This window comes from Cannabis sativa, chromosome 6 (assembly GCF_029168945.1).
Source record: "Cannabis sativa cultivar Pink pepper isolate KNU-18-1 chromosome 6, ASM2916894v1, whole genome shotgun sequence".
NCBI classification, from domain to species: domain Eukaryota; kingdom Viridiplantae; phylum Streptophyta; class Magnoliopsida; order Rosales; family Cannabaceae; genus Cannabis; species Cannabis sativa.
The window spans coordinates 23,217,540-23,233,640 of NC_083606.1; the positions used below are offsets into that span (position 1 = coordinate 23,217,540).

At 32.0% G+C, this 16,101-nt stretch overlaps 1 long non-coding RNA gene across 1 annotated transcript; it reads right to left on the reverse strand.

Moving 5' to 3' along the window:
• LOC133038821 (uncharacterized) lies at positions 1-860 on the reverse strand. The gene is made up of 2 exons (XR_009688333.1): positions 252-860; positions 1-191 (listed from the first exon to the last, which is right to left on the reverse strand). It is a non-coding gene; the product is annotated as an uncharacterized LOC133038821 (long non-coding RNA).
• Between the last annotated feature and the right edge of the window lie 15,241 nt (positions 861-16,101).

Below are 16,101 nucleotides of genomic sequence, written 5' to 3' on the forward strand. Positions count from 1 at the left end.
CAAAAATACCCCCAAACTAAAACTATCTCTCTTTCTCTCTCTATCTAGCCGGTCCCAAGAATCCCACACCCCAGGTCCGATGGTCGGACCATGGGGTCCGATGGGGTCCGACCAATCGGACCCATCGGACCTCTCTCTTCCCCTCTCTCTCAAATCGCAGGAAAAAAAAAAAAATTAAAAGCCGGTCGGACCTTCGGGTCCGATGGGTCCGACCATCGGACCCATCGGACCCGAAGGTCCGACCATCGGACCTCTTTCTTCCTCTCTCTCCAAAATCGCAGAAAAAAAAAATTTAAAAGACGGTCGGACCTTGGGGTCCGATGGGTCCGATGGTCGGACCCATCGGACCCCCAAGGTCCGACCATCGGACCTCTGTCTTCTTCCCTCTCTCAAATCGCAGGAAAAAAAAAAAAAGTTTCAGAGACTGGGGTTGGGGTCGGACTGGGGTTGCTCTTTCGGGTTGGGGTTGGGGTCGGAGGGGTTGGGGTCGTGGTCGACGGGGGTGAGGGTGGTGATCGGCGTTGGGGTTGACGTGGGTGGGTGAGGGTGGTTCGGGTGAGGGTGGGCGGTTGGGGTGAGATAGAGGGAGAGAGAGATGATGCAGAGAGAGAGAATATTGTGAGGGGGGTATTTTTGGGGTTTTGAAAAAAAAGGAATAGTTTTTTTAGGTTTTAAATTTTTGGTTTAGGGAAAAAAAAATTTGATTTTCTAAGTATAGAAAATCAAATTTTCTCTTATAAAACATCTCTTACATATATATGTATCATGAATAATTAAAAAGTTTACATCTCACATCACTTATATATCCATATAACTAAGTATTTTAGTGTCTTTTGTACCCTTTGTTTTATCTTTGTAGATGTTCCTTTCGTTTGTAATTCTTTTTTTAAATGGTTTTCTTTTGTAATTTAATATCTTCTTAAATAATTATCACAAACATGATTATGCACTTCATATTTAGTTGATAAAATCCCCGTTCTTCTCCATATTTCTTTTTATAGTAATTATGATTTTTTTTTATATTAACATAATAATATTTTATAATATAATTTTAAAAATTATAATATAATTTTAAAAATGTTAACACATAAACTTAGGTGGCGTTTGATAACACTTTTTTAATCAGTTTTCTACTTTTAAAAGTAGAAAAGTGAAAATATTTTTTAAAAACATGTTCTATAAAACTGCTTTTACTTTTCAAATTTATAATTAGAAATCAAAATTTTAAAAACAAAAAAAAAATCACTTTTAATATTTTTTTAAACAATTTTTTTTTTCTTAATCAATCTTTTAGATTATGACCAGACCCGGACCCAAATCCCCTCCCTACGGCCCTGGCGCTAAACCCGGCTTTTGACTTGAACCCGAATCCGACCCCGGACCTAGATCCGACTTAAATAAAATCAAAAAATAAAAATAAAAATAAACTTTACAGAACACACTTTTGTTTTCTGTTTTTAAAATTAAAAAACAAAAGTGATTACAAAACGCATTTTCGTTTTTCAAAAATAAATTTTTTAAAAGCAAAAATTTTGCTTTCATTTTGTGATTAAAAAATTAAAAAACAAAAGTGTTACCAAACGACACTTAATTTTTTAAATGACAAATTTCAATTTCCCATTTAAAAAAATCAAAATTCTCATATTTCTTAAAGCAAAAACTTCTAATAATGTTTGTTTAATTAAATCAATAGTGTCATAGGTCTTGTTAGGAAAAATATGAGATCCAAATGGAAGAAATAAAGATAATGAACGAAAAGAATTAAGGGCCCGTTTGGCACAGCTTTTGAAAAAGCTAAAAGCTGCTTTTTGAAAAAGCTGTGATAAAAATGTATTTGGCAAACAGTCAAAAAATAACTTTTTAAAGAATTTTTGGAGAAGCTACAGCTAAAAGCTGAAGCTGCTCCAACCCAACTTTTAGAAAAAGTTGTTTTGATTAAAAGACTATAATAACTTTTTTTGTACTAAAGCCATATTTACTTCTTTATTACATATTAAAAAAAATTAAAATAAACTAATTATAATAAAATAAATCATTATTAAATCTCTTATTTTTTAAAAAATAATTTATATTTTATTTTAATATTAACAAACAACATCAACCTAGAATTTTTTTATATACTTGAGTTTCTAATTTTTTATTTTTACATTTGATAAAACATAATAAACAAATACTATAACTTATTTTTATCAAATGCATGTAAATTTATATTTGAAAAAAAAATTAAAAATATATAAAAAATAAAATATTATATAAAATAAGTTTTTACATATTTGTGATTATAATAAACTAGATTATAACATTATCATTATCATTATGATAGATCTTAACAACTCACAGTACTTTAAAAATTTATAATTTACCAAACACTCAGCTCAACTTTTTTCCACAGTTTTGCTACAGTTGCTTTTTCTCACAGCACAACTGCAACTGATTTTTCCCACAGCACAGCTGTACCAAACTGGCCCTAAGACTATTACAACTTTAAGTAAAATATTACAAAATATTAAATGAGATTAAATAAACTGTCATAACTGTCTAACCAATAATACAAGTAAATAAAAAAATTAAAAGAAGACAAGAATAACAACACAATATATACTCAAAATACATGTAAATATAAACAATATAAGAGCACATACATATATAAAAGAGTATATATATAAGGGTGCACTATTAATTGGCATAATTAGAAAATTTTGAGTTTCTATGCATAATTTTTATATCTAATTAAAAAAAATCTCATTTTTCCATTACATGTGTTAACCTCAAAAAATGATCAACTGACAGCGGGGTCGTATAGATCTGATGATTGCCACGTGTAATACATATAGAATGAAAGAGTATAAACACATAGATTTGTTATAGAGGTTCACCCCTTTATGATAACGGGTAATGACCTACTTCTCTTTTTGGTTGTATAGATACCTAGAGATAATACTATTCAGATCACTATAGGTGGGATCTAATATAGCTCTCTATAAGGATACAAAACATAAATCAGTAGGCAGATCTCTAATGAGAGAGTGGCGTATGAGAGAGATGAAGAGAGGAGGCCCTATTGGATTTGTAGCAGAGAGAAAGAGAAAGAGAGACTATAGGGGAGTGATTTTGAGGCTTAATGACTTAGGTTTTCTAAGTTAGAGTTAAGGCCTTTATATAGGAAGCCTAAAATCTTAATTTACGACAAAACCCATACATATACATATTAAATTGATTAAATACAAAATACTAAACTGCCCCTCAAAAGTAGATATTTTCCATCAGTTTGTTGGGCTGTAACAGGCCCAATCTGTAGGTAGCTTATTGTACACATTTTGGGCTGTACATAGAGTCATGCTTGGTTAATCCTGGCCACCCATAGACCTACAGGGGAGGTCTGGCTGGCCATGGTGTCAATCCTAGCCAGCCATGGTCCTGCCAAGACCTGGCACATCATGTGCTTACTAGGATCCTGAAGGTATTATGGCTTTACCAAGAGGAGGCCAACCTTTTGTAAGTTGAGGATAGCTTTGTACACGGTTTCCTTTTAGAGGCCAGGTTTCCTTGGTCGAACGAAAGCTCTCTTGGTCCGGAAGTCACTTTTTTAGCCGGCCAGCTTCTGCCCAGATCCTGGCCAACCTATAACCTTCTCTTGGCCAGCCAAGGATGTTGGGATAGCCCCTTAATGGCTCAATTTACTCCTTTCAATTGCAACTTGACAGTTTCGTTATATCTTGCATGGAGACCATGTGCTGCTACTGGTAGAGTTGCACTCCACTTGTACTCTATCTTTGGCTTACGTGGACATGCCACGTTAGTGTTGGAAATATTTTACCAGGATCTAGATTTACTACCATGTATGTTTCATTAACATCCTAATATGAATTCTAAAACAATGAAATAAACACATAAGGGTTCAAGAAAACCTTACATTGGTCGCAGCGAAATATAATGACTCCTTCCGTTTAGATCTCTAGCCCTTGATTCCTTTCTGCAGCAGAGCATCACCAAGATCTGAACCTGGATCTCTTTCTCTCCTTCATTGATGTAGATTCTCCTTCTTGTTGATTGGATTCTTCACAATCTTCCACACTATGATTGAGATACCACTTGATGTGTGTGGGCACTCACTCATTCACTCAAGGTTCGAAAATTTAGAGAAGAAAAGAGAAGAAGAGGGTGGCGGCTATGGTATAGAATAGGAGGCTCAATTTTCATCTGACAGAGTTAAGTGTGAATGTGAGCCATCACTATCTATTTATAGGTAACCATCTAGGTTTAAGTTAGAATTATTTGGCATTAAAATAATGAAAAAAAACAATAAAAGCCTACACTAGTGGCCGGCCTGGGCTTTGGATATTGGGCCCCACAATGCAATTTTGCTGTTTTATCATTTCTGCATCTTATTTTCCCAAAAACGTCAATTTTTAAATTCAACTATTTAAATGCCAATTCTAATTATTTAATAACTAAAAATTAATTATTAAATAATATTATCATTTAATATATTTATTAATTAGACATATAAAGTCTCTTAATTAATAAATAAAACCTAGAATCTCTTTTCTTCACAATTTTGCCCTTGCTTAGTGAAAATTCATAAACTAGACATAGTCTAACTTTAGAATTATAATTGATTAATTAAAATCAATTAACTGAGTCTTACAAGCAGTATGGTCTCAACTAGTATGGGGACCATGGGCCTATATAACGAGCTTCCAATAAGCCGAACCAAATTTACCAAGTAAATTTCCTAACTTATTAATTCCTTATTGAATCCACTTTTAGAACTTAGAATTGCACTCTCAGTCATATAGAACGCTCTATATGTTCCACGATATAGATACGCTATTAATTATCCATTGTTATAATGCTAATTTGATCAATGATCCTCTAATAGATGATTTACATGTATATGGACTAAATTACTGTTACACCCTTCAATGTATTTTATCCTTAAAACACTTAGCTCCATATAAATTATATTTCAGCAAAGTGAAATGAGATCTCAACCATTTATCTCTATTTAGCCAAGCTCGAAGGATATCATCGTTTCACTTTTAAATTCCTATAGAAGTTATAGATTCCATATTTATGTTAGCACTCCCACTCAATTATACTACCATGTTCCCAAAATGTACGTATCACCCTGACCCAAAAGTAGGCTTAACTAACAAATCAAAGAACATGTATAATACTCTTGAGATCGAACCTAATCATAACAAGATTAAGATCATTTGATTTAGGATCAACAGGTGATATTGAATTGAATAGATATTACGGTAAATTTACATATCTAATCAAAGTTCAATATCGGTCCCTTCCGATGTATACTCCATACATCCGATACTGGTAGACTTTGCCAATGCCCTGGAAAGGACATACCACTTATTCAAGGTATAAGAATACCTATTGTTGATTATCATGCCAGTCTAAATCCAGTGAACTTACAAATCAGGGAATAAACTTTCGAACATATAATCAAGATTATATTCCACTGTCCTGACAACACTATAATCATTAACAAATTCATATGTTCTGGACTTAAATAGAATTTATACATTATATATATAATCATGAAATAAATCATGTGAACCATGCAACATAAAATGTTATTTCTGATCTTTATTAGTAAATCTGATTATATTGAAATAGGTTTTATTTAGGGCACAAAACCCAACAAACTCCCACTTGCACTAATATAGAACAAAAGGTGCATTTCAAATAATCTCAACACCTTGATATACAAATCAAGTGTAGTAGTAGTAGTATACTCCTCGTAATAGGATCTGACAGGTTGAATTAAACACAACCTTTTCTCCACCATTACATTTCCTTAATCACAAAACTTTGATATTGTGAAATTCCTCTCTATATGTGTACTATCTTGGGTTACTGAATTCTATACTTTCGGCAACTACTTTTTGGTTAATCAGGAAGTAACACTAGTAGTTAAGAAATGCTGGAACGGTGCCAAAAATGTATAGAACTTTCCTTAGACTGAATAAGTACCTTTCCTGCAACTTTAACATTCAGTCTCTCTCTGGTAGACTTAGAGACTTCAGATAGGTTTTTACACTTCTCCAAAATCACTACTCCACCCCCAGAGTAATTACCATCTTATCAGCAGACTTTCTAGCACAAAGGCAAGTCTAGAAATTTGATTTGGTGTAGTCTAAGAGTATTAAATACACCCTTATCGACTAACATATAGTTCCTCTTCTTGATCTTAAGATTTACTTGATTGTCTTCCAATGTTCTTTTCTTGAATTAATCTGATACCTACTCATTACTCCCACTCAATAGCAAGTGTCTGGTCTAAGGCATACTAAAGCATATCTGAGACCTCTCGCTGTTGATTCAAGGAATTCTTTCATGGCTTTATCTTTTCTGGAATAGTTGAGACATTTCCTTAGATAAATAAAATCTATGTCTAGAAGTCGAGAAGCTTCTATAGATTGCCATTAGAAAAGAAAATGCTTCAACATCTTACTAAAGTAAGTTGCTTGCACTAGAGTAAGTAATTAAATAGGTATACCACAAGCCATAGGTTTAGATAAACTCAAACCTATAATACTAGGAACAGGAAGTTTTGTTAAGTCCATTGAATAGACTTATAAAGTAAAATTTCCTTTCATGTCCTTGTAATAGAAAACTTTAGGTTACTCCATGTGAATGGATTAAACCATAGTTATCTTGGCTTTTCTTCTTAGTTTCTTATTTTTGACAATCCATTACTTGTTTAAACTTACAATGGATTTTAATCACTAGTGTCTTCCAAGTCATAATAAGGTGAGTTCCTAGAAACCCTCCCACTACGACAAGGTACTGTGAATTATGTCTAAGAAAACTACATGGTATTGACCTCTTCGGTTGTGTCAAAAATAACAGAGGCAATGGGATCATCTTGTAAAGAATAAGATGATAGAACACCACTACAAAAAAACCCATTTTTGCCGACTAGTTTTTTGGTCATTAAAACTCATTAATTAGTCACCCAAAATTTTTTGCGACTAATTATTTTTAGTCACCATTTAGTCGCTGAAAGTCGGTCGTAGAAGAGATTTAGTGACTAATATATTTAGTCACGAATAATGTTATTTTCTATGACTAAAATTTAGTTACAAAATATATTGAAGTTAGTCACAATAAGATTGATAAATTGGTTATATAAATACCAATATGGACTTTCAACAACCAAAAAAGTAAACTTTAACAACTAAAATTTAGTCATGGAAGGTGTAATATTTTGTGACTACATAGTTTAGTTGGCAATGATAAATAATGAATTACGTAAATTAATTATTCAGTGACTAATATTTAGTCATAAAAACTAATTTATAATTTTTTTTTAAAATTTAAAGTATATTCATTTAAATTATATATTAAAAACAAATTATTCAAAGCTATTTTTAAGTAACATTATACACATTTATTCATTACATAAAAAATTACAATGTCAATCATAAAAATTTCAATTACAATATAATTCTTGAATTGTACATTGTCCATAAACAGTAAAACAACAAACTCAATGAATCAGAGTTACCAACAAGAAAAATAAAATAAGCTACCCAGTACAAACCAAATTAAATGAACAACAAAGAAACTAGCAAAAGCAATAAGAAAACAAAAACAAAAAGTGAAGGCACATGCCCCTCAAACTCTTCAAACATTCTCTGTGGAGCTGGATATGTAGGCATGATCTGTGATGCCAATATTGCTTGAACTGCTTATTGGGAGTCACTTTGAAAGATGATCTCTAAGCACCACAAGTCTACAACCATGTTGTATTTTTATTGTCAAAGTCAACAACTGAAATTTTGAAAAAGTTAAATATATATATATAAATCTGTTAGTAAACATTTATGAAAGAAAATAATTTTCGATATAATCATTAAGGCACTCACATTGAACAATAAATTTATAAACTAGAATAATTTATCACAAAATGAAAATTCTTAGCTGTTATGCTAAGACTTTTGAAAATACTGTCTCTATACCAAGAAAGGGTATTCCTTGTATTTGAAGCTTCTTCTAAAAAATCCAATGATCCAAAATATAGAATCCAATCCCCTGCATAAATGACTGCAATTTATACTCATTAATACCTTGACTGAAATTGGTGAGAAACAATTACCTCAATATTGATTCTACAACATCCATAATTCAAAACCTTGCTTTTGTAGAGAAAGTTTATTTATCAGTTCAGCTACTTCCATAGCAGAATATTGGAAGACATGAATCAAACAAATCAATAAACACCACAAAGCTCAAAACTATTTCTACACTTCTTCTTGTTGCTTCCTCAACTGTTCTTTTATTTGCTTCAAAATCTCTATGAGGCATTTCATCAAACAGTTTTCGTGCACTATAAATACAAATACAATGATTTCTTTCAGATTATAAGTGATTGAAGAAGTCCAGCAAATACATCTAATACACATCCTGAACTTCATGGACAAAAATTTTAATAATTGGAATTCAAATTTTTTAAAAGAGAGATTGAAACCTACTAATTCCAAAATCAGTCAAATTAAATAAAAAGAGATACTGATAGATCATTATAGTTATGATTCTAATGACAAAATTAACAAAGAAAGGATGATCAATTCATCAATACTGACCAAAAACGCAAAAATAAAAATTAAAGACATTGTGATACAAGAGTGAAGCTTAGTGTAACACCCTAACTAACTTAGGCGTATTACGTGATTTTTAAACGTACTGTGCAGCTCGTTGCTAATCAACGAGGTTTATGGAAAAACGTGATTAATTAAAATTTTGCTTTTTAATTAAACTTATAAACCATATTACAAAAGACTCGGGATCCCGATTTATAAAATCATTTACAAAAGTTTTAACTGTTTAACTATTACATAAAATTAAAAGTCGTCTAACGACCAGTTACAAAATTCAGCCTTGCTGTCTCGAGGATCGTACGCTCCAGGCCTAACCGCCCCGACATGTAAAATCTCATAAGCTCGCTCACGGTCCATCAGCTATAGCCTTGCCTTTACCTACACATGAACATAAACTGTGAGTCGACAGACTCAGTAAGAAAAGCATAATAATATCATACATAAAACTAACTGCCGTGTCCAACACGGCATCGAGTCCCGCCATCGCCATGTCCAACATGGTACTGAGCCACTACTGCCATGTCCAACATGGTACTGAGTTTTGAACGTTCATAGGGACGGTACTATTGACAAGTATCCTCTGATCGGCCGAACCTGGTCATACTCCGCCGTTGGTCATACTCAAGCACGTACCGACGGATAGGTCAATAGCATCGAACCACCAACCAAATGTCGGCTGATCGGTCGAACCGGTCATACTCCGCCGTGGTCATACTCCAAACTATACCGACGTGACAGGTTGGATGGTTCGAAGCCTAAATACATAACTAATGTAATCTAGCAGGCTTCCTTCATGCACGCTAACCATGGAATCTACATATGCATACTGTTATACTAATCTTACTCGGATTCCGATTTCGGGTGTGCTTGGTCAACTCGACGGAACCGAAGCCGAGCGGCGGACATCGGCTCCTAAACCATAAAAATCACAACGCTATAAGTGACACGCTAAATCACTTCCCGGGGATTAAAACTTGGAACTAAGAGTTTCCCTATCGATAAAAAGCATGGCAATACCCCCTAAAACATAAAAACGAGGAAAACTAGGGTCCCTGAATTTTCCCCAACCGGTAGACCGGTTACCCAACCGGAATTCCGGTTCTGGAAAATTCAGAACCCTCATCCGGAATTCCGAATGTACAACCGGAATTCCGGTTCCTCGCAGGCAGCCAACTAAAATTTTCATAACTCGACCAATTCAACCCTAATTGGTACCAAACTTTCCGTACCGCTCTAAACACCCCAAAGAACAAATCTAAGGCCTCAAAACCACCCAGAAAACACATATACAAAAATCACCATTGGAGCTCAAGCTTTGAGTTCCAAACTCAAGCTTGAGCAAATCCACCTAAACATGCATTCCACTAGCTTAAATCTACTTAAACTAGCATATAATCACCTCTGAAAACTATAAAGAACATCCAGCAACTTCACAACAACAAATAGAACCATTTCATTCAAAAATCACATATTTGCATAGGAAATTCAAAGCTTTAAACAACACCACTAGCATGCATTAAAACCTATATAATCCATCCATATAAAACCTAATTAAGCTACTGGAAACAACAATTAAACACAGCAACATACAACTTTACAAACTAACATGCAACCTACCATTTTCACCTCAAAAACATCAAGAACAAAAAGAATAGTTGAGAACCACTTACAAGTAACCATGGATCATAAAATCAACACAAAAAGGGCTTGAATCACCAAGGAAAACTCCTCCTCCTTGCTGTTCAAAGAGGGCCGAAAGAGAGAGAGTGTTTGAAAGCTTTTTTTGTAAATTTTCTCTAAGTGTAATGTTTTGTAAAAATAAATAAGTGAATAAAGCCATTTACATATACTCATTTCAGCCAACAATTAATCAAATAAACACTTATTTCCATTTCACAAAATCACAAAAGACAAAAATACTAATGGGGCAAAAAGACCATTTTGCCCCTCCACCATAAAACCACATAAATCATACTAAAGGGGGTATTTTTGGGAAATTCTAAATTCCCGGCCATTCCCGACATTCCCAATGTCTAAAACCCGTCCACAAATTACTAACATACTAAGTTGTGATTTCTACTGAGCCAAACGCCGAGTTCCAAAATACCGGACACCGGAAATGCAAAATATAAAAACTACTGATGACATAATCATGCATTTCTGAATTCCATAAATAACAGTAACAAATTATTTAAATAGCTATAAATAATTTCATAATTAATCATAAACAACTGCTAATTTCCAAATTAACTAAGCGGGCTTTACACTTAGTATTACAGTTTGGGAAATAAATGAGTAGAGATTGCAAAAATAAAGTTCGCGGAACTATTTACCCATGCCAAACCTTGAGATTGGGAGCAATGGCGATGTTGATGGTGATGGTAACGACGATGATGAGAAATTGAAGAGCGACCGGGTAAAGAGAGATAAATCAGAGAAACGAGAGGGTGGGTTGAGTCGGGGTGAGGATAGGTGGAGAGGGTGAGCTGAGTTGATGAGGTTGTGAGAGAAAGTTGAGACAGAGTTTAATTTGGGGAAGAAGACAAGATCGAGAGAGTGCTAACTGTGCCATAGAAGGCTCATTAAGGTAGTTAAGGTAGGGAATTGAAAATACAGGGGGAAATTTTGGAGTTTACCGCCAAAAATAAAATTTTTAGAAAATGAATATTGTGTACCAGTTTGTTTTTAATAATGAATAATTATATTTTTTAAAAAGCAATAATTATATTATTTGTTATATTTTTTATATTGGTTAATATTTTAATAAAAATATTTTCATATTATATTTATATTATATTAAAAATAATATATCAAACTAACATTAATATATCTAGGAAAAAAAATTAATATTTTCATTATGTTAATCACATTTTTTTAAGGATTAAATTAGTAGTTAATATATATTCAATATAGTAATAATTAATCTTATGTTTTAAGGTAACTAAATAATTACTTGGTACATATAAATTATTAATAATTATAAAAATAAATTATTTTAAGACTAATATTTTAGTTGTAAAAGATCATTAACTTTTACTGACTAACTATTTCGTCACAAATTTCAAATTTTTAGTGACTAAATAATTTTAGTCACCAAAAATTATTAGTCATATTATAATTTGGCGCCACAGTTTTAGTGACTAAATACTATTTTAGTCACTAAATATAACAAATAGTGACTAAAAAATTGGTCATTGATTTTTTTGGTTCTAATTAAACATTGTCTCATGACTAAAAATATTTGCCACTAAAAATTAGTCGTGAAATCAAACTATTAGTGACTAACTTGATTTGGTCACAAAAAATCTAGTCGCTAAAAAACTTATTTTCTTGCACTTTTGGAATCAAGAAAAATATCTCATTTATTTGCTACTTTATTTTTACACTTAGTCATTTTCTTAGAAAATTAGTATTTGTTTAAACAAACACTTTCTTATCTATTGACTATGGGATGTTCCACCCCTAATCACTTAGAATAGCTAACAAACATGCAAACCATGGTTAACAGATCTAGCTTTTCTTAAGATTACGATTAGGTCATCCATGAATCTAGTAATGATTTACACTAAGTACCCAACCATTCCATCATACTGAAATTTTCCTTTCACTAGGGTATTACCTTAGAAGGACATAGGCAACGACTAGTAACTAATCATCAATATTCAAATCGAATTTCTGGGGAGGTAAGTTTGGATATAATTCAAAAATCAACTTAATGATCTTTGAACTGCATATCTACTAACTATTTCTCCATCCCTATCAGTTCGCAAGATCTTTAACCATTTACCTTAATGGTTTTTTACCATTTCTAGAAATTTATAAAATTTTTCAAACATTTCAAATTTCTTTGCATAAGGTAAAATCTAGAGTAATCGTCTTAAGAATATAACGAAAAACTCATATCCACCCCTGAATGTGTTGGGTTTTATGCCCTAAATAAAACTCCATTTCAATGTAATCTATTTTATTAAACATCAATAAAGAAACAGAAGTATTTTTCATTCATTTGTGTATGTTTTGGTTCACTTTATCAATTGCTTGTCTATTTGATTTATAAATTCATCTTAAACCCTTTTCACATACTTGATCCTGTTTATTGTGTTGTCATCACTTTGGAAAGTAAACATGACTATGTGAATAAAGTTTCCTAGATTTATCAGACACAGGGTTTTACTGATATGATAATCTACAACAAGAGTTTACTTGCATTTGGAGAAATGCTATGTTCTTTCCAGAACATTGGTTAAAGTAAAGCTCAGGTGGATGCATGGAGTATGCATCGAAAGGGACCGATATTGAACTTTGACTTAGATTTAGTAAACTTGCCGTAATATCTATTCAAGTAAATATCGCCTAGTTGATCCTAGATCAAATGTTCTTAATCCTGTTATGATTAGGCTCAATCTTGAAAGGCTATTCGTGTTCTTTGATTTGTTAGTTAAGCCTACTTTTAGGTCAGGGTGATACATACATTTTGGGAACACAGTAGTGCAATTGAGTGGGAGCGCTAACATAAACATGGAATCTATAGCTTCTATCTGGCGAATAGTAAGCAAAGGATGATCTCCTTCGAGCTTGACCAAACGAACATAAATGGTGGAGTACTCATTTCACATAAGCTGAAATATCATTTATACGGGGTCAAGTGTTTTAAGGATAAAATACATAGTAGGGTGTAACGGTAATCTAATCCCTTTACAGTGTAGATCATTCATATAGAGGATCATTGATCAAATTAGGATTATAACAATGGATAACTAATGATGTGTCTATATGGTGGAACATATAGAGCATTCTATATACTGAGAGTGCAATTCTAAGTTCTATGCATGGATTCAACGAAGAATTAATAAGTTAGTGAATTTTAGTAATAAATTCTTGATCTACTTATTGGAAGCTCGGTTATATAGACCCATGGTCCCCGCACTAGTAGAGATAATATTGCTTGTAAGACTCATGTAATTGGTTTTGATTAATCAATTATAATTCTCAAATTAGACTATGTCTATTTGTGAAATTTTCACTAAGTAAGGGCAAAATTGTAAAGAAAGAGTTATTAGGGGCATATTTGTTAATTATGATACTTTGTATGGTTCAATTAATAAATATGATAAATGACAATATTATTTAATAATTATTTATAGTTATTAAATAGTTAGAATTGACATTTAAATGGTTGAATTAGAAAATTGGCGTTTTTGAGAAAATCAAATGCAAAAGTGATAAAACTGCAAAATTGCAAAAAAGTGAGGCCCAAATCCAATAAGCCATGGCCGGCCACTTTTTTAGGCATTATCCTCTTATATTTTCATTATTTTAATGCCAAATAATTCAAATCTAACCCTAGTGGAATGCTATAAATAGGTAGTGAAGGCTTCAGAAAAAATTACACTTTTCATTCAGAAAAACCTGAGCCTCTCTCTCTACCTTTGGCCACCACTCTTTCTCTCTCTTCTTCCTTAGAATTTCGAAACCCCTTAGTGATTAGAGTAGTGCCCACACACAGCAAGCAATACCTCAATCATACTGAGGAAGATCGTGAAGAAAGATTTTCAGCAAAAGGAGTTTCAGCATCAAAGATTCAGTGAAAGAGATCCAGGTTCAGATCTTGATAATACTCAGCTACAGAAAGGATACAAGGGTTAGAGATCTGAACGGAAGGAGTCATTTAATTCGGCTGCACCCAATGTAAGGTTTCCTAAACTTTATATGTGTTTATTTCATCGTTTTGGAAAGTTCATATTTAGGGTGTTAATCAACATACTTGTGAGTAGATCTAAGATCCTGGTAAAATAATTTCCAACAACTGGCCTCAGAGCCATGGTAATTTATTTGCTTGCAAGAAATTTGGACTTTAAAACGATTGTTTGATGTTTTGGATGGTATCATGTTGTATTGAGTGTTATTTGATGATTGATTGATGTTTGTGAATTTTCGTGAACAATAATTGAATATCTGTTTCTGGAATTATTTTTATTTGATAGTATGGAAAAAATTAAGCAAGTTACTTTTTTACAGAACTCAATTTCGATTTAATTTGAATTAGTTATGATTTTTGGAAGTATCAGAAAAATCGGGGTTGAGCAGCACACCTCATGCGCGCGCGGATTTCATGCAAATCCTGCTGCCGCTGAAGTTGCACGCCCATGTTACCCCAGCACGCGCGCGGACGGGTATGCACATCATGGAATTAACTTCCGATTTTTTGTGTAGTTCTGTATTTATACATTTACTATTCCTAATTCAATTCTAATTATCATAATTAAATTTATTAATATTTTTTTAAATTTAATTAATGATATTAGTGTAATTTGAATTTAAAAATAGTTAGTATCTATCTTTTTTTGCTTAATTATCTATCTTATTTTTAAATTTGATTATATCTTATCTTATTTTTAAATTTAAGGTCAGATTTTAAATTTTTTAAATTAAATCTTTTTTTAAATAATTTGACCTTATTTAAATTTAAAATAAGATAACTATAATCATGTAATTTTAAATAGATGTAAGATATTTTGTTAACTTTTAAATTTTGTTATTTTATTTATTTAAATTACATTTAAAATCTGAAAAAGATATTCATTTATCTTTCTTAATTTTTTATTTAATTTTTATTTATAAAATAACATTTAATTTTTAAAAGTACTTAGCAAATTTTGAAATGATATTTAGGTTGGTTGAAACTTAATTTTTCAAAATTGTAGGTTTAATTTTTAAATATTTTTTTAAATTTCGAAATTTTTTAAATTTTTTTAAATTTTCGAAAATAATTTTTTTTTATTTATTTAATTAATTATTTTTTTTCGAAATTATTTATTTAAAATTAAATAAATCCTACATCCAACTATCCAGCTAACCTTGTTGCAGGAGTATGTGTTTTAGCTTGATTGTAAGTTTTTAAAACCTATTATTGCTTGATTGCAAATAGCCATGGTTAACTTGTTGACAGATCCAATGATCTGATTTTAACTCATGGCTCCCTTGGTCAAGTAAATAATTTGTAACAGGTATATTTACAATCTTCTTTCATCTGTGTATGACCTAGCAACATGATAGGACCCATCCAAAGTGTGCCTGTGTGAGCCTATGTGTTTAATTTCATTATAGATGCATATAGGTTGTTGTTGCTAAATAAAATGTCATAGTTCTTGATAGATTTTATTTAGGCCCATTTAGTTTTTGGGCCTATTCAATCAATAACAGTTGTTCATTTTTAAGGTTAAATTCCTTTCTTTTGGGCCTTGTGTGACAGTTGGGAGCCATAGAAGTGGGTACGACATACTGAACCCAGCACCCCCTCACATGAACCACCCCAATTGTGAAGGCCCATTTGCCTGATTTGAATAATTGCACTAGGTTAATTAAATTTGTTTAACCTAATAAAATTGATTAGCAACATAATTAATTTTATTTATTTTGAAATTAATTTAAGAAAACCATAGTTTAAAGAATTTAATATTCTAAGCTAAACTATATG